Below are 26,274 nucleotides of genomic sequence, written 5' to 3'. Positions count from 1 at the left end.
CCCCATGCAATGGCTAAGCCACAGCTCAAATTAAAATGGGCAAGTGTCTTCTTTCTCCCCATTCCTGTGGGTTAATCATGCCTTGGCATTCTCATTGCCTTTCAGCCACAGGGCGAATGAACAGTTGATCATATTCAGTTTGGGTTTGGGGAGCTGGTTAATTTCCTTACATGACCTCAAACTTAGTATTCCGCTTCAAAGATATTAAAATATTTTCATGCCAATTGACACTGAAAATTTATGATAATTACAATTTCTTCTTGCTTCACTGCTTTTCTTCATCTTTTCTCTTTTCAACCATTTCATTCCTACTTCCACTTCCACTGTTCGCCTCATTTCTGCGCTAAATAGTTCTTCCCACTGTGGTGTTCGAAATCATTACTCAACTCCTCTTGGGAGAAGCCTCAAGAACTTATCCTGAGGCTGTGCCAAATCCCCCAGCACTTGTTAGGGCCACAGATAGGCTTAGTGCTGCTCCGTATCTGGTAAAACTATATGGGAATGTTTATTGGTGTAATCCTAGACTTACTTGGGAAAGTTTGAGACTATTTATGGCACCCTGTTTGATTCTAGTTTGATATCATGATAAACATAGAAAGTTCGTTGGCACTCAAATGGGCTACCAATCTATATGCTGGGAGACCAGGTCTCTTGCACTCCCTGAGGACTCATAGGTGACCAAAAGCATTTGAAGGATTTTATTCTCTAAACTGGATTTAAAAAATGGAATTCTTTTCTACGCTCTGGTTCCATCCCAGGAATTCTTGGATTTTACAGTGCCTGATCCTGGCAAAGATTCCTCAGCTTTCAGCTTTTATCTTGTTTCTCCCATGTCTGATTCCCCCAGATTCATGTTGCAACTGTATCTACCAGACTGCTCCCAGATATAGCCTCAAAAAGACCTTGGTTTCCAAGCCCATCTGGATAGACATATTTATAGCTTTACCACACCCCCACCACCTTGGAATTAATTCATATATTCAGAATCTGGAAGCCAGTCTGCACAGCCAGGCTTCTGTGTTACTCTTCTAATTTCTTTTACCATCAACAAACATTGGATATCGACTCCTAATTTTCAGTACTTCCCTCTCTTCCACTGATCCCAGAAAAGGTCTTAGATGTATGATGCGGGGTGAGGCATCTATCTAGGTCCCTCTTTCCACCTAGTATCCTGTAAACTCCACCACCCTCACTGCCCCCCAATCCAGCTCAACCTTATCAAAGAATGGAAACCTGCAGTGAGCATTGAATTATTGGAGTTGGTACCATATTTTTCTTCCTTCTCTCTTTTTTCTCTTCTGTCCTTGATAAAACTGATAGTACATTTACTACGAGAAAAGCTAACAGTGACTACCATTTACAGAATATTTACAATATATCAGGAACGTATACAAGCTACCTCATTTAATTTTCCCCCTAGTCCTCCACTAGATAGTAGAGGTTATTGAGAGAAGTCCTTGCATTTAGTAAGTCACAGAGCTGTAAATTAACTTTAGTTCTCTTCCAAATCCCACATGCTTTGCATTCTTCAACCCTGTCCTGGGACAAAGGAGGAAGAGGCTGACCAGACCATGGGCTAGTTGGGTCAGGCATCTGAGCATCTCACCATATGCAATGCAACCTGAAACATACTCTAATGAAAAAGTAGATCCAAAGTACGCAAAATGCTTTAGAAGGCATATGAAGAAGAGAGAATTCTTGCTGGATCAGAGAGTGTGGGAAGGTGCTGTCATCGTGGTAAGTTATGAGAAGTTTTATTTGAGCTGGCCTTCGAATAGGGAGATGAAATTCATGAAGTGGAGAGTGGAGCCACTGTTTAGAGTTGTTTGTGCATTTGCATGTTTCTGTTATTCTGTTATTCTATTGTCATTCTCCTTAAAGACCTTTTCAATCTCTTTCTAGATAGGAAGTTTCTTTCCCTTCCCATTTATGACCTCTTATTTTTCCTCTTTATTCCATGTCATTGTGTTAATCTAATGTCTGGAACCTTAAACTACCTAGTTTATAATACCAAGTTACCAGAGAAGTAGAGTAAGACAATTATTTTGCACTTGAATTTTTCTCTCCTTTGTTTTCTGTGACACTGACAAAGAATGGCATATTTTCTAATTAGATATGTTGGAAAAGACACATAACAAAGGTGGAATTCAGATGGCATGCATGGAAAATTAGACATAAAATTTTCAAAGAATGTAAACTATTTTAGTTGCAAATCTCTCTATGATAAACTATTAAGCTGGATGGGGTGTCTTGAGTCATGAAAAATTATATTGGAATTTTGGAGTGGCTACAAAAGAAACACGATTGAAGTCAATGAGGTTGGAAAAAAGATGGAGTATGATAGCATGAATTATTAGGATTATTTTTTAAAAGAGAGTCAGATTTTTGAACTGATAAAATATAGACTGAAAGTACATACTTGCTGTGGGAGAGTCTCCAATTATATTTCTGAGAATCAACATATGAAATATATATATATGTATATATATATGCTGTTTCAGTCTCTTACATGAAATACTTTTATATGGATATTATTAGATATCTTTTAAAGATGAGACCAATGGTTGAAAAGTGTGGGATTCACCAGGTTAAATAAAATTAAGCAAGTTTCTTCAGTTTGCTCTGGGACATTTTAAAGCTTCGTGTTGGCTAATGAACTTTGTGATTGTCCATGAAACAGAAATAGTTTGTACTATGTTTGGTCCCAAACATATTTGTACCTCTTAACCTATGTGTGTGTGTATGGAACATCATGTGCAGCTAGTACTCCTTGGTATCTCACTTTAGGAAATGCCAATATAAAGAAAAATAATGCCAAAAAAACTCTTTGAGGAATTATAATTGTTCAAAACGAGGAAGTGTTGAAAGGAGGATTAATAAAGCATGTAGATCATCTAAATCTAATTCATTATTCTAACTATATTATAGAATCTCTTTTCTTCTCAATGAAGCATGCCATGATTATGTCAGCCTATGCCAAATCTCAAACTTCTGAATTTCTGTAGTTCAAATGACTAATTTGGGCACTTAGCATATGTTGTATATTTACTTATCTTTCCCTGTATTCATTCCATCTTGCCAGCTGGACTATGAGGTCTTATGGAACAGAAGCCTTGTCATGGGTTGATAATAATAATTTATATTGATTTTTAGGTCAATCACAAATTTGAATATTCTATTGCATCAAATCATGTGTCAGACAATATATTCCATTTGATGTCTCAGAACAAGGGTCACTTCATATACACAATTTGAAACAAATTTCTAGTATAGTGCCTTATACAAATTGAGATTTTAGTAATTATCTGCTAATTTATAACTTAAACGTGGTATGGGTACTTCCTGGTTTCAGGAAGGAAAAAAAGGAAATAGAGTAGAATTTAGCCATTGAAGCCAAACCATATTAAGTTAAGCTATACCCATAAGATGCAAAATTGTGTGCATGTGTGAAAAGGTAAAGTAAAAACTAAAAAAGTACATACCCATATGGTAATAGTGATGGTCACTTTTGTTTGATTTTTTTGGGGAGGTAAATTTATTGTTTTAAAATTTCTATATTTTCTATGTGAACATTGGCTCACATTTCTAATCAGCACAAAAATAAATGTGTTTCATTTCTTTAGTCATTAAAATTATACTCACCAAGTGCTTACTAAGTGCCAGACAATATGCTTGACACTGGTGATTCCTCAGAAATCAAGATAGACGTGGAATTCTTGGCTTCATGAAACATGAAGTTAGTGTGGAAAACTAATGTTAAATGAATATTTAATTAAAATTGACATGAATTCTGCATAGTTCTATCAAATCATACATATGGAATATGAGGAGTAGCTTCCCTTAGGAAATGATTTTTAAATTATGACAATGATGGGTAGAATTTAGTTAAGCTGAGTCTTGAGTAACATCTTCAAGATCTAGAGTTGGGAAGAAAATGTTGTATTTAAGAAGCTGATATAAAACCACAGTGTAGGGAGTCGGCCGGACAGTGTCAGAAGAGAAGCCAGAAGAAGCTGATTGAGGCCTAATCACATAGGTCTGGCTAAGAACCTTTCCCTTGATTTTAAGAGCAATAGGATGACATTGAAAGCTTTTTTTTGGCTATGTATTCATTAGCTAGATTTTAATTTTAAAAAGCTCACTCTGCTTATAATGGAGAATGGATATAGGATGGGCGTAAAATAAAACAAAATAAACCAAAGAACAATAAAGTGCATAAAAGAGTAGACAATTTTATGCCTTTATTGAGGCAAATCACTGTGGGCAATTTGTCTCAATTATCTGATTCACTATCATTAGGATGATATTGAATAATCTAGGTAAGAGATTCACTAAAATGAAAATTTCACATATGAACACCAACTACCTCCACAGATGACTTGAACCCTTTATATGCTCTTTGGGAATGTTCTGGTGTCAACTCTGGCTGAGGTAACACTAGCTTAGGTGGCTAACATCTGGAACCAGATTGGTTTCAAAACCTACTTCCACCAGACCACTTGGGCTTCCTTGGAGAATTTATTTAATTTATCTTGGCCTTAATGTCCTCTTCAGTAAAATATGAATAGTAACAACAGTAAAACTTACTCCTGGGGTTATTGACATGATTGAATGAGTTAATACATGTAAAGTACTTATTAGAACAGGGCTTGCCACAGAGTAAATACTATGTAAATATTTTCTCTTATTGTAATTATAGTCATAGACACATTCAAAACATTTAGAGGAGAATATGTGGATTTGGTGATTAATTAGATGGGGCAGGGTGTAGGATGGCTTTGTACAGAGAGAGGCAAATGTAACTAAGACTGTGTTAAGAAGGTAAATGTGTGATGCAACCTGTTTGTAGAATGACAGCATATGAAAGAGGAACAGGCTTGGGATGAAGCTCATGGATTCAGTTTGGGATATATTGGGTATGAAGTACCTGTAAGACATCCCAGGGGGATAAATTGAGGAAGCAGTGGAATATATACGGTTAGGTTTTTGTTTAGAAGTGGAGCCTTGGCACTCTTGGGTGGCTCAGTGGTTGAGCATCTGCCTTTGGTTCAGGTCATGACCCTGGAGTCCTGGGATCGAGTCCCATATAGGCCTACCTGCGGGGAGCCTGCTTCTCCTTCTGCCTATGTCTCTGCCTCTCTCTGTGTGTCTCTCATGAATAAATAAATAAAATCTTTAAAAAAAAAAAGAAGTGGAGCCTTAATCGGAGATTTATTCCAGAGAATATATTGTAATTTAAGCAATGAGATTATAAAAGAAAGGAGAGAGAGAGAGAGATTGAGAATAACTGTAGAAGGAAAAACTAAATTGTCTTGGGATTTAGCCCCAAGACTTTTAAGAAGAAATGGGATTATGTTTTTAGGAATAATATAGATTCTGATACAACTAGAATGCATTTATTTTTAGAGGTACTTCATAGAGCTGTAAATTTTTTGTTATTATTTAGAAACATTTTATAGGAGAAATGTCTTAAAATCTATTGGTACATGATTCAATTTCTATTCGTTAGCCACCTATGATTTGAAATTTATAGTTACTTTTCCACAGATGTGGTACCAATTACATCTAATGGAGATCATGACTTTGAATACAGGCATAACAAACTACTCCAACGTGGCTATCCTATGGACTCGGCTTAGTTGTGTGTCAGACAAATAACTTCAGTAACAACCCATTTATCACCCATCAAGGGTGTTTTGAATGTTTTTTCGAAACAATTACATGCCCTGAAGTTTAAATGAATTTGTTACTACTTATGATCTTTCCTTGTACATAACTTTTCTCAGCTACTGATTATATTGAGGAGGTTCAGTGTTAGCTAATAATACTTTAAATTTATATATTGTGGTAACTTTCTTCTGAAAATCTCAAGGCACTGTGCGTGATTTGCCTCAATTATCTGATTCTATACTTGCACTGGTAACTATTGCTCTTCTATTCTCTGACTTTCAGATGCTTGTTATTCTCTTCCCAAGTGCAATTTCCTTATGAATCCCTTTGCCTTGAAATTTTCCAAGACTGCTTAACAGGAGTGCCATATTTAGCTTCTAAATGTGTCTAATTCTCCTATACAAGATTGTTCTCTTTTCACTTGGCGTCAAGGGATTGACTCAAAATAACCATCCTTTTGTTACAAAGAAAGAGGAGCAGAACCAAAGAAATTCACTAAAATGGAGGCTTCACAATCAGTTAAAAAAAAAAAGTCATAAAATGTCTGAACAGTAGCAGCTTCCAGGGATGGTAGTTCTGAGGCCCTCTATTTGCTCTTAGGGAATTCCATTTGGAAGAACTGATTTGATTTATGATGTCACATTGTGTGAGAGGGGAGAGGGTTAAGTATTAGCTTCAAATTTAGATTGGAGTCATAGCAATTGAAGCTATTATAAGGCCTATTTTTAGTATAACTCTTCTATAGCTTTCTTCTTTAGGACCTCATGCCATCTCTGCAACATTTATCATATACCTTGTTTTTTATACACTTGTTTTATTTCCCTTACTAGTTTTAAAATATCCTCTTTTAAGACAACTTGCACTTGTTTCTCTAATAGCCTGATACAGCCTTTAAAAAATATCAAATGAATAAATATTAATTATGGAGCAGGAAACCTTTGTTTCTGCTTTCGAAATCCGAACTAATCCAAGTAATCTTAACAAAGCGATCTAGAAAAGGCACCACCACAGCTTATTCCTCTAGGCATGCCTTTGTAAGCAGTTGAAAGTAACTTTTTACTTACCACGCTTCTCCCTTCAACAAAGGGACTCTTGAAAAATTGCAATTTGAATAATTTTTTGGAATGTTTCTCTACTAGCATTGATAGGCTAATGCTACTAATAATAAACATAAAATGGTTAATATTTACTGAGAGTTACTGAAAGTTTACTATAGCTTAGAGTACGGATCATAGTAGGAACTCAAATATTTGCTGAAAGAATAAATACAATGCAGTGTATTAAGCACTTTGTAGACATGATCTCATTTAAGCCTCAATAAATTTGCCAAAAAAAAAAGTGCAATTTCATACCCATTTCTCACATTAAGAAAGTAACCTCAGAGAGGTTAATTGTATTGCCCAATGATATACTGTTAGTGACAGAGAGGACTCCATGAGCCAGCTGGTATGACTCTCTCCACAAAATCATAGAATCTGGTTAAAACTTATATAAAGGCAGAGTACTCCTGAGCTTCAAATACCTTCTTAGTCATAAATGCAGGGAAATTAGTAAGAATCTTGTGCTCCATCTTACTCCAATCCTGTCCTGGTCTTTGGGAAGCAAACCAGGTGATTTGTTGTTCACTTCCAATGGGAACAAGATCAAATGCAAAGGGAGAAAATCAAAGAAGAAACTAAAGCTATAGAATAAAAGCAGACTGAAAGCCTGCTAGGTAGTGTAATATATTTCTCCATTCTACTTTAGCTACAACAAAAATATTAAAAGACCTGTCAGCTAAATCATGAAAATTATTTCCATCACGACTAACCTGTGGAATCTGTCAAATTCTTTTCTTTATTTAGGTTATAAGCCACATGCTGTGACTCAAGGCAAGTAGAGGGTTTATTACATTTCTTTTTGTCCCTGTTTAAATAAATAGGCTAGTCCTTCTAAAGAAGTACTTGGCTTGTTATTCTGGCCTAATCTTTTAGGTTATTATTCTCCCAAAAGATGTGGGATTTTTATAAGGGTGATTTTCGGCTCTTTTGTTTGTTTGAAGTTTCTGGGTATCTCTTGATATTTCTTAAATTCTGAAAGTTATGTGCTTTATATGTGTGCGTGATCTTAACATCTCATGTATATTTAATTGAACATTTGTCATTGTGCTACTAGACCTTTGTAAAATATTCCATCGAACACTTAATTCTTCCAACTAATTGATAAAAATAAATCCATAATCAAAAGAATTATTAGACAATCATTAGTTTTTTTTCCCCAATTAAGAAAAAGAGAGGATACCTCCACCCCCTACCCAAAGTTAAACAAGCAAGTTGGCTGACTGCAAAAAAAAAAAAAAGAAAGAAAGAAGAAGAAAAAAGATTGGAGCCACAAAGATGCCAGATTATTTTAATTTTAGCTGAAAAAATACAGTACAATGATACTATATATTCTCAATTTGTAATTCATGGTTATTGGTTATGACTATTACTATTAATTACATTAAAGAACCTTTGAAAGTGGGAAGTCTTAGAGGTCATTTATTTTAACTTTTTAATTTTATAGGTAAATAAATTATTAAAGGCAAATGCTAATAATCACATAGATAATAATTGGTAAAACAAGCTTTGAAGTTGTTAAGATGACTGATATTCCTTAAAATATTAAAGTTTTACATATTATACACATGTTACATTATTAGTAATTTAGTTGGGAAAATAGTGGCATGATTTGGAATCTCTCTATGAAATCCTCCTATGGTAAGAGAAGTCTCTTAGAAAGTGAGATATCATGTTCTTTGGCCAATAGGAAATATTAAGTATGGAGTTTTCCACTTAGTGTGGCTGTGAATCAAGTAAAAACAGAGAAAATTATATAAAAGAGTATTACTTTAAGGAAGTTGTAGTCTAGTGGACAGACCCTCAAGTGAATCAACTGAGACCAGAAGGTACATATTTTGGAACACTATTCTCTAGATATGAGCAAGATTTCCTTGAGAAGGCAAAGCTGAAAGTAGGTTTTGAAGTACAAACAAGACTTTGCTCAATGAAAGAAATAGGAAATGGTATTTTTGGCAGAGGGAATAGAGCACATAAAAACAAAGGACTATAAAACACTTTTGTGAAATTCCAAGTAATGTGTATGACCACGGGCACCATTTATTTAACAACATTTTTTGAATACCTGTCATGTGCTGGGTAAATGTTAGGCTCTTAGATGTGGCTATATTCAAGACAAATACATTTCCTGCTTACATTTTAGTGTAAAGAGGCTAACAATGAACAGATATTATGTGTTAGATGGTAATACAATGAAGAAAAAGGCAGAAAAGGGGGGATAGAAGGAACCAAGGCATAGAGAGGGTGCATGAATTGGTATGTCAAATACAGGGTCAGGAAGGCCTCTTGGATAAGAGCAAATACCTGAAAGAAATAAGGAATATAGTAGATATTTGGTAAGGACACCTTAGGTCCAGGGAAGAACAAGTACAATGGCTCAGAGACAAAAGCATGCTTAGTGCATTTGAGTAACAGCAAGGAAGCCAAGAGGTCCAGAGTCAAAAGAGAGGAGAGATAATGAATGAGATGCTGAGTGAGTGATGAGGAGGATAGTAAAACATGAGGTTCAGGGGAGAGCAGTGGAGCCAGGCCATGTAGTGTCACACAATTAATTGTAAAGATTTATGCTTTTACTCTGAGTGACATGAAGTCTGTCAGAAGGTTTTAAGCAAAAAAGCATCCTAACATGAATTATGTTTTAAATGATTGTTCTGGTTACTACGTTGGGAATAGACTATAGGGGACAGAGTGGAAACAGAAGGTCTAAGGTGAGAGGCTTTTTAATAATCCAGAAGAGAGATAATGGTGTGTTAGACCATCTACCAGGTAGTAGCAATGGAGGTATTAAGAAGTGATTGAATTCTGGATATATCTTGAAGATAGAACCAACAGATTTCCTGATAGACTGGACACAGAGTATGAGAAAAATAAGTCAAGAGTGATATTATTATTTTGAGCAATTGGAAAGGTGATGAGGCAGTTTACTGGAATGGTAAAGACAGGAGAAACAGGTGCAATCAGGAAGAGGTGGTGCATAGAAACCAGGCATTTGGCTTGGAATATGCTATTTTTGAGATGACTATTAGGGATACAAGTGAAAATTAAGTTACCACTTAATATTTGACTCTGAAATTTAGGGGAGACTTCAAGGCTAGATATTTAAATTTAAAATTCATTAGCCTATAGATGTTATTTATGTCTATGGAGCATATTCATGTGAAAGGCAGTATGGCATCACATGCTAGGTAATCAGGTTGGTTCTGAACATTATCTTTGCAACCTTGAGCAATTAATTAATCTATGCTTTAGTTTTTGTCTCTATAAAAATAAATGATAACAATTATAATTTTGTTGGGAAGTTTAGTTGTCACTTAAAAAGCACTTTTAAAAAAGCAGTGTCTGGCACAGAATGAATGCTCAAAAATATTAGCTGCATTTATTATACGTGGGTGTTATGGCATGAAATGAATATATTAGGGCAATATTTTTAATATTAAAATGATTTATATTTATTTATTTATTTATTTATTATTTAATTTTATTTATTTATGATAAGCACACAGTGAGAGAGAGAGAAAGGCAGAGACATAGGCAGAGGGAGAAGCAGGCTCCATGCACCAGGAGCCTGACGTGGGATTCGATCCCAAGTCTCCAGGATCGCGCCCTGGGCCAGAGGCAGGTGCCAAACCGCTGTGCCACCCAGGGATCCCTAAAATGATTTATATTTAATTCCTTCTAAAAAATAGGACCTTGCACCTTCTCCATGCCATGTATTAAGAACATGATGCCCAAAACAAATGAATCTTTGTTGGGCTCTGAAATTTAATGCTGATTTTCTTGAGTTCCTAGTGATACCACAGCCTCATTAAGTAAGCTTTGGTGAAAGAGAAAAGGGATTTTTGCATTCCAAAGCTTCTTTTTATAAATTAAAAATAAAATTCTAGGAGGTCTGAAAATAGTCATACTATAAGCCATTTTCAGAGATGATATAGGACTTAAATGGATTAAATGGCAATAACTGTGTGGCTTCAGGCGATCCACAGTGACCGCTAGATGTAAGGGGAAGACCTAGTCAACAGAGAAGGTGGCTGAGTGCCTTGGGAGTAATCATCTGGCATTGTTCATGCCAAGATCAAGGCTGCTGATTTATACCAGCTGTAGACACTCCAGTGGATATTAGAGGGACAGAAATCAATGCCCCAAAACTAGACAAAATGAAGCAGCAAAGGAAAACAATTCCAGGATCAAATGTACCTATTCCCCTTCCACGATAGTGTTTCTTCTCCCTTCATCCAAGTCCATTTTGGACTATGAATTATAAATTATCTTACTATTTCCATGGCAGAGACTGATTTAAACTTGATTACACTAATTTATTAAGTCTAAGTTGTTTTTCTTTTATATTAGTGGGAAGGGAGGTACAACAGCAAGCAATACTTTTATTAAAGCAAATTTGATATATTATAATTATAGTAATATGTTTGTGTGTGTGTATTCACGTCACTAGACAAGACAGAGAATAAGAAGAAAGTATACAAAATTATTTTGGAGTCTTTTTTGAACCATTAAAGATAATCCATTTGAAAAAATTTCTACATCTCAGATTGCAGCATGAGGGAAAGACAAGAAAGAAATTGATGTTAGAGATAAGGAGGCCAATAGAAGTTATAATAGGTGTCAATTAAAACTTCTCACAGTAACAGAATCTCTGATATTTGAGTGATATATGTTTATCTAGAGTAAATACTTCATTTTCAAGCACATTTTTCCCCTTCCCCCACCCTAGCCCTTACCAGTAGAGTGGCTAAAGGGGATGTTAGCAGAATTAGTGTGCTTGATTTATGGGGAATACTTTACTCTGCTCCTGTTCCTCATTTCTGCTTCTTGGAAAATCAGTAATGACTGGTGTGCTGGCAACCATCCTGTACAATGAGATGACCTTAGTGGAAGGAAATCATGCACATCTGAGCAGCAAGATAGGATAAACACTAGGTGCCTTACATTTTGGAATATTCTATCATCCATGGATGACTACCTCTACACCTTTTAAAGAACTTCTATGTTGTTTTAGTCATTCTTGAGGATTTTTTTCCTGTTCCATATAAGCCAAGAATAATATAAATATTGACTGGAGAACATTTAAAAAACACAAAGAAGTATATAAAATGTAAACCATATATAATTTCACCATAAAAAGTGTCTGTTGTTATTCTTACTGTTTTTTTTTTACCTAATTTCAGTCTTTTTCCCTGAATTTGTATATATATAATGTTTTTAACCCCAGCTTTTTTTTTTAATAGTGATGTGGTCATCGTTAAGGATGCTTACCAAGTATTACCAGTGTTTTTGCCTTCATGGCAGGATTGCAATTCTTTGTACACTGTGATTGGGTAGGACTAGATGTCCAGTTCTGGTCAATAACTGTGAGCAAGAGCAATTTGTGCTGTTTTGGGGGCCTAAGCATTATATTGTCATTTGAGTCCTTTTAGAGTTTTCCTTACTCTCAGCCTCAGAAACCTGCCATATCCCAGCTAGTTACAGCTTTGTCAGTCTAGGTCACAAAGTGAGCAGGTTCTCCATCTCAACCATGGTAATCAAGTAGTTGGGATAAGAAATAAAAAAATGATAACTTTAAGCCACTGAGATCTGGGGGTTTGTTTGTTATTCAACATAAACTAGCCGTGACACAGGGTGAATGATAATAATATAGGTGTTTCCAAAAAAAAAGGTGTTCTCAAAAAAATTAGGGTTCTCAAAAAAACCCCAAAAAACCCACCCTGAACTAATAGAATTGAAATATATGTAGATACAGATATAGATAAGAGGGGGTTTATTATAGGAATTAGTTTATGTTAAAAAAAAAAAGGAATTAGTTTATGTGATTATAGAGCCCAAGAAGTCGCAGGCTCAACCTGCAATCTACAGAACCAGGAAAACTTGAGGTGTAATTCAGTCCAAGTCCAAAGGCCTGAGAACCAGGGAAGCTTATGTAGAGAAGGGAAATCTTAAGATACAATAAATCTTAGTCCAAAGGCCCTAGATCGAGGAGCATCAATATTTAAAGACAGTAGAGGATGAATGGATGCCTCAGCTCAAGCAAAAGAGCATATTTCCCCTTCCTCCACCTTTTTGTTCTATTTAAGCCCTCAGTGAATTGAATGATGCCCATCTGCATTAGTGAAGGAGACCCAGAAATAATGTTTACCAGCTATTTGAGCATCCCTTAAGTCAGTCAGGTTAACACATAGAATTAGCCATCACAATGTGTGAAGTGCTATTTGGTATAAATTATGAAATCCTCATAAGCATTATTTCACACAACTTGCCTCTTTGCTGATGCATTCTAGCTAGCTCTTTGGTCCTCAGAGATAACCATGTGGCTTCCTACAGCATTGTTCTCAAGCATACTGTTGACTCAGTCTGGAACATACCCTGACTCTCCCTACCCGATATATCCTTGATCCTTGAGATTTCAATTTGAATTTAAGTATTAATTACCTATCAAACCTTTCTCCGAACTCTAAGTTCTGGCTGCCTTTAACAATCTCTATGATTGGTTGTTACTACCATGGTAACTAAATTATTACATTATACAATTGAATGTTTAACTCTTTATCTTGCACTAAAATATAAACTTTATGAGAGCAGGAACTATATGTTTTGCTGCTATTTTATCCCTGATTTTTAGAGCAGAGGATGAACACTAGAGTTTAAAACAAAAGCATTCTACCTCAAAGCCAAGGTTACTAAGCATTTTCCTTTTAGGAAATTCTTTGTCTCTCTTCCTTTTCTTTGAATTTCTAAATTATAATATCTTTTTTTTGTTTTAAAATTTTTTTTTAATTTTTATTTATTTATGATAGTCACAGAGAGAGAGAGAGAGAGAGGCAGAGACACAGGCAGAGGGAGAAGCAGGCTCCATGCACCGGGAGCCCGACGTGGGATTCGATCCCGGGTCTCCAGGATCGCGCCCTGGGCCAAAGGCAAGCGCCAAACCACTGTGCCACCCAGGGATCCCTATAATATCTTTTTAAATTTGGAGTTAAGTAGCCTTTTAAGAAAAGCTGAATTTATTCATCTTGGAATAAATAAGAGTGATGTATTAGGGAAAGAGTATATTAAAAACAAATTTTATATTTATCTAAAGAAAAGTGATGATAAATATGATAGTAGTTTTGTAATATCAGTTTTATTGGTAAATACTGAGAATGAGATATTGTTGATTTTGGAAACCAAGGATGGTTTGCTTTCCAAGGAGTAACCAATAAACTTTTAAGTAAATGAAAATCTGAATCACATATATAGTATTGACCTACCAGATGAAAGAACCCTTCATTATTTTAGATGTTCTGTAGACACAATCTCCAAATCTTATGAGAAGAAGCATCTCAGTTTTGCAAATCACGATCTACATTTTCAAATATGAATACCACAAAGATAGAGTGGACAGAGAATTCATTCTAGCTTTGTAAGTTTCTGTTGGATTTGATAGGTGGTTTCCAAAGCTTACAGGCTTTTAAAAAATTATATTTTTGGCTTCAGGGCAGATGACAATAACTTAATTGGCATGCCTACTGAGTGACTTCTACTTTCATCTCTTTGGCCAGGACAGTGTCAAATATTTATACCTAGCTTCAAGGGTAGCATGGAGGCTAATGTTTTTAATTGAATACTTTGCCATATAGAATAAAATTGAAGTTGTGAATTGATAAGGAGGAAGAAAATGGTTACTGGGCAGGCAATTATCTAAGTTTGCTCTGATATTTTTTAATAATCAATGATAATTTTTAGTAGCAATAATAGCAAACAATAATACTTGTCAGAAATGCTTTATTGTTTATTAAACCATTCAACCTGCACAAATTAATGAAGAAGGTATTATAATTTTTGACCCCTTTTACAGATGAAGAAGCTAGACTGACAAAATGATTAAATAACTTGCTTTATGTCACACTGTTATAGGTGCTACAGTCATACCAGAGTTTGAATCTAGCAGCCTGGTTCCAGATGGTGATCTTAATTATCTATTAAAAATATTTAAAAGTATCTGAATATATGTCTTAAAGCCCATGCATGTATATCTGTATGTTTTAAGGCTAATTATTAAGCCTTAGCTAGTATTGAGAATGCAAAGCTCATTGGAAAAAGCCATTATATATTTTTATTTAATCTTAACTCCTTTCTAAAAATATTTTATTTGTTTGTTTATTTATTTAGAATAAGTGGAGGGAGTGGCAGAAGGAGAAGGAGAGAGAATCCTAAGCAAACTCCATGCTCAGCACGGAGTCCGACATAGGGCTTCATCTCATGACCCTGAGATCATGACCTGAACCGAAATCAAGAGTCAGTTGCTTAAGCAACGAGCCACCCAATAACCCCTAACTTTAACTCTTTTAAAATATTTTAAACTATTTTAAAGAACAAGAAATAGTATTAAAGTGTACATAGAATAGAATAGAATAGAATAGAATAGAATAGAATAGAATAAAGAATAGATGATACAAAATAGATGCCACATCTTTCTCTTATCCCACACTCAGAGTCTTTAGTCTCTCTTCCCAGAGGCAGTTACTGCCCTGCCAGAGACTGTTGTAACCCACCATCCAAAGTTACTTTATTCCTTTCTGTAACTGACCATCTAAATTTTACCTGGCCGCATGGAAGCTTGACTCAGCACTATTCTTTCTAGCCTTCCTAGCTTGTAGCTAGGCATGGACACTTGACTAAACCCCAGCCAATGGGAGATTAGTAATGTGATGTGATGTGATGTGTATTAGGTTTTTTAAAAAAGAACATGACTTATATTCTGTTTTCTCTCTCTCCATGGGCTGTATTATGACTGAAGTGGTGGTGATCTACCTCAGTTATGCAGAACAAATGGAATTATCCCTGGTTTAAAGCAGAATTTACCTATCTCCTATCTGCAGCCCAACTCTGGACTGTTATTGAAGAGAAAATGAATTTTTCTACTGTTTGAGTTAATGTAGACAAAATTGCTATAACAAAAGGTCACCAAAATAAAAATAATTTTTCTGTCTTTAATTCCTAAAATTATTTCTCAGTTCATTTGACAAAGACTAATGATATTATATAAATACATGTTTTAGCTTCATAAATATCTTTAAATTTTGCAAATCTTAGATCATCAGCAGGAGACCCCATTGATCAAATTTCTCACATGTCAACACTCTTCATCAAGAGGTTTATTTTAACATGTTCTTTTCTTAAAGATTACAAGTGAAAAAGCAAAAATTAATAAATTTGACTTTGCTTTTCTGGATGAAAGTCTGCCTTTAACATTTTTAGGATTGGGGGATCCCTGGGTGGCGCAGTGGTTTGGCACTTGCCTTTGGCCCAGGGCGCGATCCTGGAGACCCGGGATCGAATCCCACATCAGGCTCCCGGTGCATGGAGCCTGCTTCTCCCTCTGCCTATGTCTCTGCCTCTCTCTCTCTCTCTCTGTTACTATCATAAATAAATTAAAAAAAAATTAAAAAAAAACATTTTTAGGATTGGGCCTTATAATGTGGACTTTTAAAAAAAAGATTTTATTTATTTATTCACGAGACACACACACACACACACACACAGAGAGAGAGAGAGAGAGAGAGGAAGAGAGAGAGGCAGAGACACAGGTAGAGGGAGAAGCAGGCTCCTTGCAGGGAGCCAGATGTGGGACTTGATCCCAGGTCTCCAGGATCACGCCCTGAGCCAAAGGCAGATGCTCAGCCACTGAGCCACTCAGGTGTCCCAAGAGGCAGAATCAACTTTATGGTGTGTGTGTGTGTGTGTGTGTGTGTGTGTATGCATGCGTGTGTATGACTTTCTGTAGATGCTTTAATATTAAGTGACCATAACAAGACCAATGCCTCCTGCACTGAGAACTTTTTTTCCTTTTAATCAGTTTTATTAATATGGCTCTGGAGATTATATTTTTAGTTCAAATGAGTTTCAAAACAGCAAATTGACAAAGTTTGAATTGGTTAGATCTGCATTTGCTGCAAAGCTTATGTAAAGGCCCATTGATCCCATCTTCTATTATTTCCCATCTATCTATGCTGAGAAAACACAAGACTCTCCTCTTAATCTCTGAGATCCTGCATAAATTCTATGGGAAACCAAGGGTAATGAAAATAGCATGGATCAAAATATATTCAATATCTTTTTGTACACTATTTTATTTCTTTCATGTCTATTTCTTTAAACTTTTCATCACGTGAGTTAGTGTTTATTTTTATAATGGTTGCCATTGCTCTTCATACACAGCCAAACATCTTATAGAAAAGAAAAATGTAGTTCAAGGTCAGTGCAGGATTATAAAGACTCATTAGAGAAGCCAGAAGGAAAACAAGAATCTAACGGCACATGGCTGTTTGATCTTAGTGCAGAGAATGGAAGTCCCTTATTGTTTCTCTCAAAGTACAGTGGGCTTTTTGTGGTTTGTAAGTAACTAAAATTTGGTTGGCAAGGCTGGTAGAGAAAGTAAAGTTCAACTCTTTTTTTTTTTTTTTTTACTTTTCTATGAGTTCATATTTAGTAGGGAGTAAGCATGTGTATTTGATGAACATAATAGTGAGTATTACAAAGCTTCAGAATGCGATGTATAGAACTGAGTCATTTTTCACATCCACTAATACTGTTGGTAGTGTAATATATAAAGTTGAAAGAGGGAAGTCAGTGACATTGAAGCTCCTAAAGCAGATGTCAGTCCCAAATTTTGAAGAGTTACTATAAGCATGTTTAAGAAAGGAAATTTTTATAAAGATCTCAACAGTCTTTCTTCATATATTTTGGCTTCATGTATGGAAATTTCTGGGTGAACTTTAAGTTTTCTTAATGCCCTTTTTCCCTCTTGTTATCACGGAGGGGCCATGAACCTATTATTTATGAATTTAGCCACCACCTGGTTTGCACTAAAGTCAGGAGGCTAGCATTTTTACCTAGAGGTTTAATGTTCTAGAGACAGGAGAAGTTGACCTGACACTCACCATCTCTACTATCTGCCCTGCCTTGTCTCTCTCCCCTGGGCTCACTGTCACCACTGTCCATCATGCCTCACAGCACCTCTTAGAGATTTTAAGTGAATTTTAAGAGAGTCATTTGCTTATAACTCAAAAGTTAGCAGAAGTGTTTTTTAGGAGTGAACATTTTAGGGTAGTTCTCTGTAATTTTGGTGTTTAAAAATAATTTTCTGTTGTTTTTCAATATTTATCACTTAGCAATATTGATATACATTCATCTCTTCTCTGCACCCCCATCTCTCCACCCCCCTCAGGTTTTGCATACCATTCCCTTCTTCTCTTCTGTAATTTATCAGTCCTACATCTGTAACTATAGTGCTTTCATTTCTCAATAGAGGTTCTATTGGCAGTTTGGTAAGCAATGCATTATTTTAGTGAAGAGTATTTTTCTTCACTTAAATAATGAAGATTATTTAGGAACCCTGGCTCCCACTCACTAAATGCTGTAGCACTTCCTAGCCATTGTGAAAAGCAAAGGCATTTCTTTACAATATCTTCTAGGGAGGAAGTACCATCTCTTCTTGAGAAGCACTGATAGACTGTAGCTCCACAAAGACTTTGGTGGGGATATATGTATTTCTGCTAATCAATGATTAATGTCTGCTCTGTGGGTAGTGGTGTGCTGGATTTGGATATATACAGAGAGGGAGGCTGATGGCATCCCCTCTGGCAGCAGAGAAGATAGAGCCCTCCTGTCATTCTCTTGTTTTTTAGATATACATCACAGGTGGGATTTGCTCCTGGGACTGATGGCCTGCTGCACTGAAACTGGTTGTTTCTATTTGTCTGAACAAACATGGTTTTTCTTATAGAACCCAGGGCTCTGGTACTGGTAGTCTTTGAGCTTGAAGTCCCCACCAGACACAGCTTCCTTTCTCTGAGTCTAGGGTGCTTTCTTAAAACTTCCAATCTGGGGGCACCTGGGGAATGCAGTTGGTTAAATGTCCAACTCTTGGTTTCTGCTCAGGTCAGAATCTCAGCATCCTGAGATGGAACTGGCATAGGACTCTGCGTTCAGAGGTTCTGCTTGAGATTCTCTCTCCCTTTCCCTCTGCCCCTCCCACTGGTGCTCTCTCTCTCCAATAAATAAATAAATCTTTAAAAAAAGAGAGATAGAAAGAAAACTTTCTGTCCTTTTCACATATATGCAAAGACTTCTTGGTCTTTTATACATAGGCCATTGAAAATCAAAAGGACTGCTTCAACTTTACCTGTTTACCTGCCTATAATACTAATTCAGCTCTGATACCCAGGGACTCAACAGAAAATGTCAGCATGCAAACTTCTAGAGGCTTACCTTCTCCTTGCTACTGTGCCATCATCAGTATGTTCTTGATCACCACTGTGCTTGTCTTGGAGTTTCTAAATTTTACCCCTCTCCCACATCTTACTCTGAGCTCCTTAGTACTGCAAAACGTTGGCATTGTCTTCCTTCCTGTTCCTCTCTGGACTACCCTTATATAAACTGAAAAGTGTGCCAAACATCTGTTTCAGTAATACTAGGATTCCAAACATATTTCTTGTTGCAAAATCCTATTTTAAGCAAAAACAGCTGAATATTAACTGTTTCTTTCTATTTTGGTTCCTCTTATTAATTTTAATAAATGCATCCCTGAACAGATGGGCTACCTTTGACTTTCAGGGGAGAAACTTATATTAGGGAAATGCATATATATGCAAATATACATATGGAAACACACACAGAGAAAAGCACACTAATTTATTTTTTTACTATTAACACTATGTGTGTACAAAATTATGTATACAGTGAACAAGATCAGGTGAGATCTGCTAGTATTGACTGTAGGTGCTATGGAACACGTGGAAATTAAATTAAACCTGACACAAAGGATAGTGTGAACATAAATAAGGAGAAGAGAGGTAGCACAATGAGGGCAGTACATGTATACTGAATATTTCTAACAGCATGATAATTTTAAACCATTTGAGGAGTGACTGTATAAAGGTATATAAAGGCACAAAACTATTATAGGGATTCATTTTATTCTCTCTCCAAAATGTTACCGAAAATATCTACAAACATGTAAAAATAAGAAAGACAAAATGTAAGATTCAGGAAGACCTCGTGCTCCTCATAGTAGTTATTTTACTATTGTTTGAAATGCATTCTTTTTTCTAATTAATCAGAGACTTTGTTGTCTGCTGGTGCTTAGCATGGGAAGTGTAGAGGTAGGTGCCAAAAGGTTTGCAAGCTTTTTTAAAAAAAGTTAAAATTGAAAAACAAAACCTTCCAGATAACTTGCTTTTCCCTTCTGCAAATTGGAAAAAAGATCCTCCTTATTCAGTTTTAAGAGCAGAAAGCTTCTCTAGGGCTCATGAAATAATAGGGTTTCTGAAGAATAGATGGAGTCATCACACACTTGTAAAGTCTCTTCTCAATCATTGCTTATTTTAAATTTAAGAACATTGGGGTTTTTTGTTCTTCCCACTTAATTTTGTACTAATCCTGTTGAATAATGTTTATTTTTAGCTTTTGATTTAGATGTGAATTTTTTGTGATTCAGGAAATACTATTTTTCTCAAGAATTTTCTACATGTATGTTTTTTATTTATCTATTTATACTGTAAAGTATATATTTTCAGGACTGTTTACACATCACCAATTTCCCCTCATTAATCATAAAGTGTAGGTGGATCATTTTAAGAAGCTGTGATAGACGGAATAATTGGAGACAATTTGGTTCATTAAGTATCAATAGTGTTGATTCATATTTTTAAAAAGTAATAAGAAATCAATAACTTCATTAGTCTTGACCATTATTTCTTAACCTTGGGCACTAGAGAGCATTTACACTCTTGCCAGAGGACTAAAATTAAGCACAATAAAAGTTTTTTTTTCCTTTGTAATGTTATCAAAATTAGAATGCAATCTATCAATGATTAGTTGTAGACAGAATGAATTCTGATTTGAGCAATCATGGTGTTTCTGTTTTTGGTACTTTATTATCACTTTTAGGATTTCATTCCCATTTTTTTCCTTTTGGACTTTAGATCTAGACTTTCTTTTCCTATGCATTTTGTTTAATCCATGTTTACTGAACTGGTTTAACTAAGTCCACATGGCTTTTGAGAGTCTTCTTTCTCTTTCCAGATGGTTATTCTTAGCACTATTTCTTGCTTTTTCAATCCTTTGATTCTCAATGGAAACATTCTTTTTTTTTTTTTTTTTTTTTTTTTTTTAAATTTTTTTTATTATTATTTATTTATGATAGTCATACAGAGAGAGAGAGAGAGAGAGAGGCAGAGACACAGGCAGAGGGAGAAGCAGGCAGAGGGAGAAGCAGGCTCCATGCACCAGGAGCTCAATGGAAACATTCTTAATCTATCCTCCTCACCCTCAACTTTCCTGGCAAACTATCTCCTGTTTCTTAGGGATAAAGTAAATTATAGGATCATATTAGCAGCCAAACATTTACCTCTGGATGAATGACATAATGACACTTTTAAGACTCTCCAGTTTACTAAAAGTTCAATGTAAAGTCATCTAGCTTTTGGAGTGAAAATTAAGTATGTCTGTTCATTATTTGCAGTCTGATAATGTTTTACTTAAATGTATGCATTTAATACCTTAGTAAAAACTAAGGTATAAAATTCAATTCTAATGAGATAGAAAGGTAGAATGGCACAGTAATAAAACAGAAAGGAAATACAATGACTGTGATGTCTAAATGCTTGCATCACATCAGAATTAATGATCATTCCCCAGGATTAATTTCTCTCTAATTGTTTCTTCTAACATATTAGATTGGTGCTGTGTTGGTCTTCTACACACAGATTCGAAATGGCCATCCATCACAATCTCAATAAGCTTAAATTTCAGTATTCTATCCTGAACATTAAGGTCCTAATATGATCTATGATGACTCACCAATCAATGGGAAACAGATGAAGGTGTTTTAGTGTGGCTCTGACTTGGATTTTCTTTAATGAAAAATAATACTAAACCCTGAAAACACACACACACACACTCACACACACACACACACACACACACACACACACACACACACAGCTCTTCTTTCCCAGGTTCACAATTTAGGGAGTTAAGGAAATATTGAGAGTTAAATCATTACCTAACATAACTAGTTTTAAGTACTCACAGATAAATTGATTTGCCCAACAACAACAGAAAGTATGTAGGAGTGTAGGAACTAAGACTCAGGTTGCCTTGGTTCCAATTCCATTTCTGTTATGAATTAGTCCAGCATGTAATTTACCTAAGTATGTTACATCATCTCCCTTGGTCTCTTTTTTCATGTTTAAAATGAGTTTGCATTAGATAATTTCTATGATTATTTACATCTCCAATATTCTGTAATTCTGTAAAACATGTTATCAAATGTTTGAGGGAATTTTTATGAAATACCTTCTTTTTTGGAGAAAGGTGCGTGTTTCAGTATTTTTAAAAAAGATTTTATTTATTTATTCCTGAGAGACACAGAGAGAGAGGCAGAGACACAGGTGGAGGGAGAAGCAGGCTCCATGCAGGGAGCCCGATAAGGGCATCGATCCCAGGTCTCCGGGTGCTTAGCCACCCCGACTGCCCCATGTTTCAGTTTTTATTTCATACTCCAATTTAATTTACTACTCATATTGATGAAATAATTTTATGTCTACTAGCTGGCAGCTGGGATGCAACAATCCTGGGAGTAAGCCCAATAAAGTCATGGCTACATTTAATATCATTTTATAGAATGAATTGGAAGTATAGACAAATTAGAAGTCTATTTCAGTATTTCAAGTAAAAGTAATAGCAATCATGGATTAGGGCAGTAGCTATTGACACAAGTAGGAAAGGAAGGATGTGAAAATATGTGGAGTAGATTCACTAATTTCTTTTTTAAGCCACAAGTGTATACTTTAATAGGAATTGATATTTAAAGAGAAATACATTTCTGGTTTAAAGTGATAAACATATGTTGAACAAAACCTGTGTGCTGATATTTAAGGTCTCTGTGTATTGATTTAAGTTTATGTAGAAATAACTATCAGATATCTTATAGTTTTTATAATTAGCACTGTTACTATATTTGTCTATGAGGTGATTCTCTTCCCTTGGGACATTTTGAAAATTTGTTGGGATGACTTTCATTGTTCTAATAATTGGAGGTAGCACTACTAGCATTTTATGGGTGGTACTAGGGATGCCTGATGCCTTGAATGCTCAAGAGATATAAACAATAAATGGTATTCTTTCCTTCAAAACTTTGAATGTTCGACATGACATTAAAGTACATGAAACACGGGCAGCCTTGGTGGCGCAGTGGTTTAGCACTGCCTTCAGCCCAGGGCCTGATCCTGGAGACCCAGGATCGAGTCCCATGTCGGGCTCCCTGCAGGAGCCTGCTTCTCCCTCTGCCTGTGCCTCTGCCTCTCTCTCTGTGTCTCTCATGAATAAATAAATAAAATCTTTTAAAAAATGTGCATGAAACACCTGTTTATAATTTTCAAGCTGAGAAACAAACTCCATTTTATATATAAATGCAAAACAATTTTGCATAGTTTAAACATAAGTGATTTTCCAGGAATGCTTGTGTTGTGAAAATTGGAAAAGGCTGTACTTTATTTTGCTCCTTACCTAGAGTTACTCATCATTTTGGAAAAGCATGTGACTCTCTACAGTACTGCTCATGATATTACAACACACCTGAGTCAGTCTACATCTGTAATTGTCACATTCCCAGTAGTTCTACACTTTCTATACTTTATGTACAGGCATTCTGCAAGTCTAGCCCAAACATTTATATTGAAATACATAATATTTTTAAGTACATTACTCTATATCACAATTATATTGCTTTTTTAAAAAGTTATGTGTGCAAGTAGATTGCATGATCTATCAATTTCATTTTAAAAGAGTAAGAGTAAGTTAAATGCTTCTTATATAAAGGGACAGTGAGTGTGATAGAGATGAGAATGACAGCCTTAAGGTATAGAAAAGGTGCATAGCTTTTTAGTGGTGAGAAGAAAATTAGAATTCAGCCTATGTAGTAGATAGAGCACTATGTAGATAATGGATAGACTGCTTACTACAGGGTTTGAACATTTGCGTTCTAATACCAGTTTTGACAGGAGTCAGATTACTTCTGCAAATTGTAATTTGCTTATATGTAATTTTTTAAAATTGGGGTAACTTGCAGTAGAGGGAGTAGACTTTTTCTGTGTTGCTCTTAAACTAAGGTAAGTTGCTAGAAAATACAGGGCAATGGGATATTAATTAGCATGTGGGTGAATCCTTAAGTAGAGGTATGCAGAATTGGAATTGAAACACATTTAAGGTATTTCGGGCTATGTCTGGTTACCCATTGCTGTGGCTGGTATGTTGGGAGGAAAACAGATTCAATAAAAGCTACTGAACCAGAGATGCACATCAAAGACATTAATGGAACTTTTACAAATCAGGGACCATGGATGTAGTGGTATGTAGATATTTCTAAAGTTTCATCTATGATTCTGGTCCCCATTTCAGATTAAAAATCAAGGAGTAAGTTTATCTCTGGTATTTTCTCCAGTAATAAGTGTTTTTTCCTACTACTGTGTAGAGTTATCTTGAAACTTAAGAATCGTGTTTTAGAGACAGATTTGAAATAAATAACTCACCAAGTGGTATTTAATTCATATATCTTATGCAATTGCCAGATGTAGTAGTAGAATCTTAGAAGATTTAGAATGATTTTAGATTTGAAGATTTGGAGTGTTTTTATAATCTGGAATAAAAGTCAGAATTTATGGATATGATCAAGAATCCAAAAGAAATGTTGAAGCTTATGAAGTTCCATTATTCAGCCTTGCTCTTCAGTTTCACCATTTATTCTGTAAACTGGTGTTTCAGATAATCATAGCCATCCCTGATCAGCTCAGCTCACAATGAAGCTCTATAATTCCATGATACCAAGTCTCTGAAGCTGTTGCCTCCTGTTTATTAAGCATGTCCTAGTCTTGTTTTAGATTTTTTAAAAAGCAAACTGAAGTTACTCGTGGGTTACTAACTTCTGGGTACAAACAAGTTCACATTAACACTGTCACTTGAATCTTACTAGCCTGTTTGTGTAATAAAAGTTCAATCCCCATTTCAGAGCTCCATTTCTTCCAAATACTTTGGGGGATTCCTGGGACATAATATACATTCTGGAAAGTGAGTCTGAGCCATTGCTCTCCCTTGAACTACCTTTCCCTCAACCATTAGTCCCTTTTGCTCATTTTGGCTCATTGTGGTCATATTAGCTTCACACAGGACATTTATTTGGGGTTGGAAGGAGGAGACATTCTTTAGTATCCTCTGGCAATTTGATTTCCTTGGATTACGTCCTTTCTGTCATATCTTACTCTGCTACCAGAGTTCAGCCTTGGATGTGACTGCTTTGTTCATATAGGAGGCTCTTCAGCCTTCCTGGAAAACAAAGTGTGTGTGGGTAGGGCAGTACTACTTAACATCACTCAGCAGATATATTCACATCTCAGTTCTGCCTTGAGCAAGGACTACCCTACACTAGCCCATGTATATGACTTACCAGGGAGAAGTAGAGGAAAAAAACGAGCGAAGGTTTAGAACAACTGAATTTTAGACAACATTTTGTGAGTAACTTTGAACCTTAAATAAATCTTTTTATTTATGTGGCCTTAGTTTCTTCATCTGTAAAAAATCAAAGGCCTGGAGTAGATTATCTCTAAGTGCCCTTCCAAATCTAAGACAGCATCATTTTAGGTGTAAGCTCATGGACAGCAGAAAATTAATACTATTTTTCTCACTGTCCTCATCCCTTGGTTGCACAGTGTTTTGTGTATCTCAGGGCCTTGCATGATAGAGTGATTAAAGTTCTGAACAGTGAGTCCAGGGACTTCAATTCAAGTTCCAGCGCTGTTCCCAAGGACTTCTGTAGCTACAGACAAATTATTCTAATTGGTTTACCTGTAAGAGAATGCTCTTGAAAGTGCTTTGCAACTGGAGGGGAAAATAGTTAGGCTACTGGCTATATTATTATATGATGATATGAGAAGGTATCTCTTGAATTTTTTGTTTGTTTTTGTTTAGCTTCTTACCTTGTCAAAGGATATCTCCAGAGGAGATTTGCTCAAGTCTCAAATCTCCACTATTTATCATCCGTGTGAAATCTTCTTTCACTGAGTGGGAAAAGGGCAATTTTAAATTCTGTATGTGAATTATGTTTACTTAGCAAGGCTTTACCTTTTTTTTTTTTCCTGGTTGTTTTCTCTGTGTCTCTCTATGATGCACTTAGGGGGCTTGCATTAAGCTTATGATGCCTGGCATGATTGATTGTGTTTCCAGTGGTTGGACACTTTGCTGGGAGCCGTGCTTATGTCTTGGAAAATCACACTAATCGAATTTGAAGACACTGATGTGCATTCTCAAGTAAGAGCCTGACTCTTGGGGGTTTCATCTAGGTCAGGCCTTATAAATTAAGTGATGATTTTTTTCCTTAAGTCAGTAAATAAAATTCATCAGTAGCCTCACATTGCCTTCACACTTCTGCAGCTTAGCCAACCTATGAGTCAAGCAGCATTTT

At 35.7% G+C, this 26,274-nt stretch overlaps 2 long non-coding RNA genes across 4 annotated transcripts in view; one reads left to right on the top strand and one right to left on the bottom strand.

The window, feature by feature from the left end:
* The window catches only part of LOC121494239, an 89,448-nt gene extending 70,292 nt beyond the window's left edge, over positions 1–19,156 (bottom strand). For all 3 annotated transcript variants that reach the window (XR_005988769.1, XR_005988768.1, XR_005988770.1), the window contains exon 1: positions 19,026–19,156. This is a non-coding gene — a long non-coding RNA (uncharacterized LOC121494239). The remainder of the gene's footprint in view (positions 1–19,025) is intronic.
* LOC121494240 overlaps positions 1,579–26,274 on the top strand; it is a 122,405-nt gene continuing 97,709 nt past the window's right edge. Inside the window, exon 1 of the long non-coding RNA XR_005988771.1 lies at positions 1,579–1,737. This is a non-coding gene — a long non-coding RNA (uncharacterized LOC121494240). The remainder of the gene's footprint in view (positions 1,738–26,274) is intronic.

The sequence above is a fragment of the Vulpes lagopus genome, chromosome 7, assembly GCF_018345385.1.
Source record: "Vulpes lagopus strain Blue_001 chromosome 7, ASM1834538v1, whole genome shotgun sequence".
In the NCBI taxonomy this organism is placed as follows: domain Eukaryota; kingdom Metazoa; phylum Chordata; class Mammalia; order Carnivora; family Canidae; genus Vulpes; species Vulpes lagopus.
Note: the sequence above shows the minus strand (reverse complement) of the source record. Positions and strands in the feature narration are given on the sequence as shown.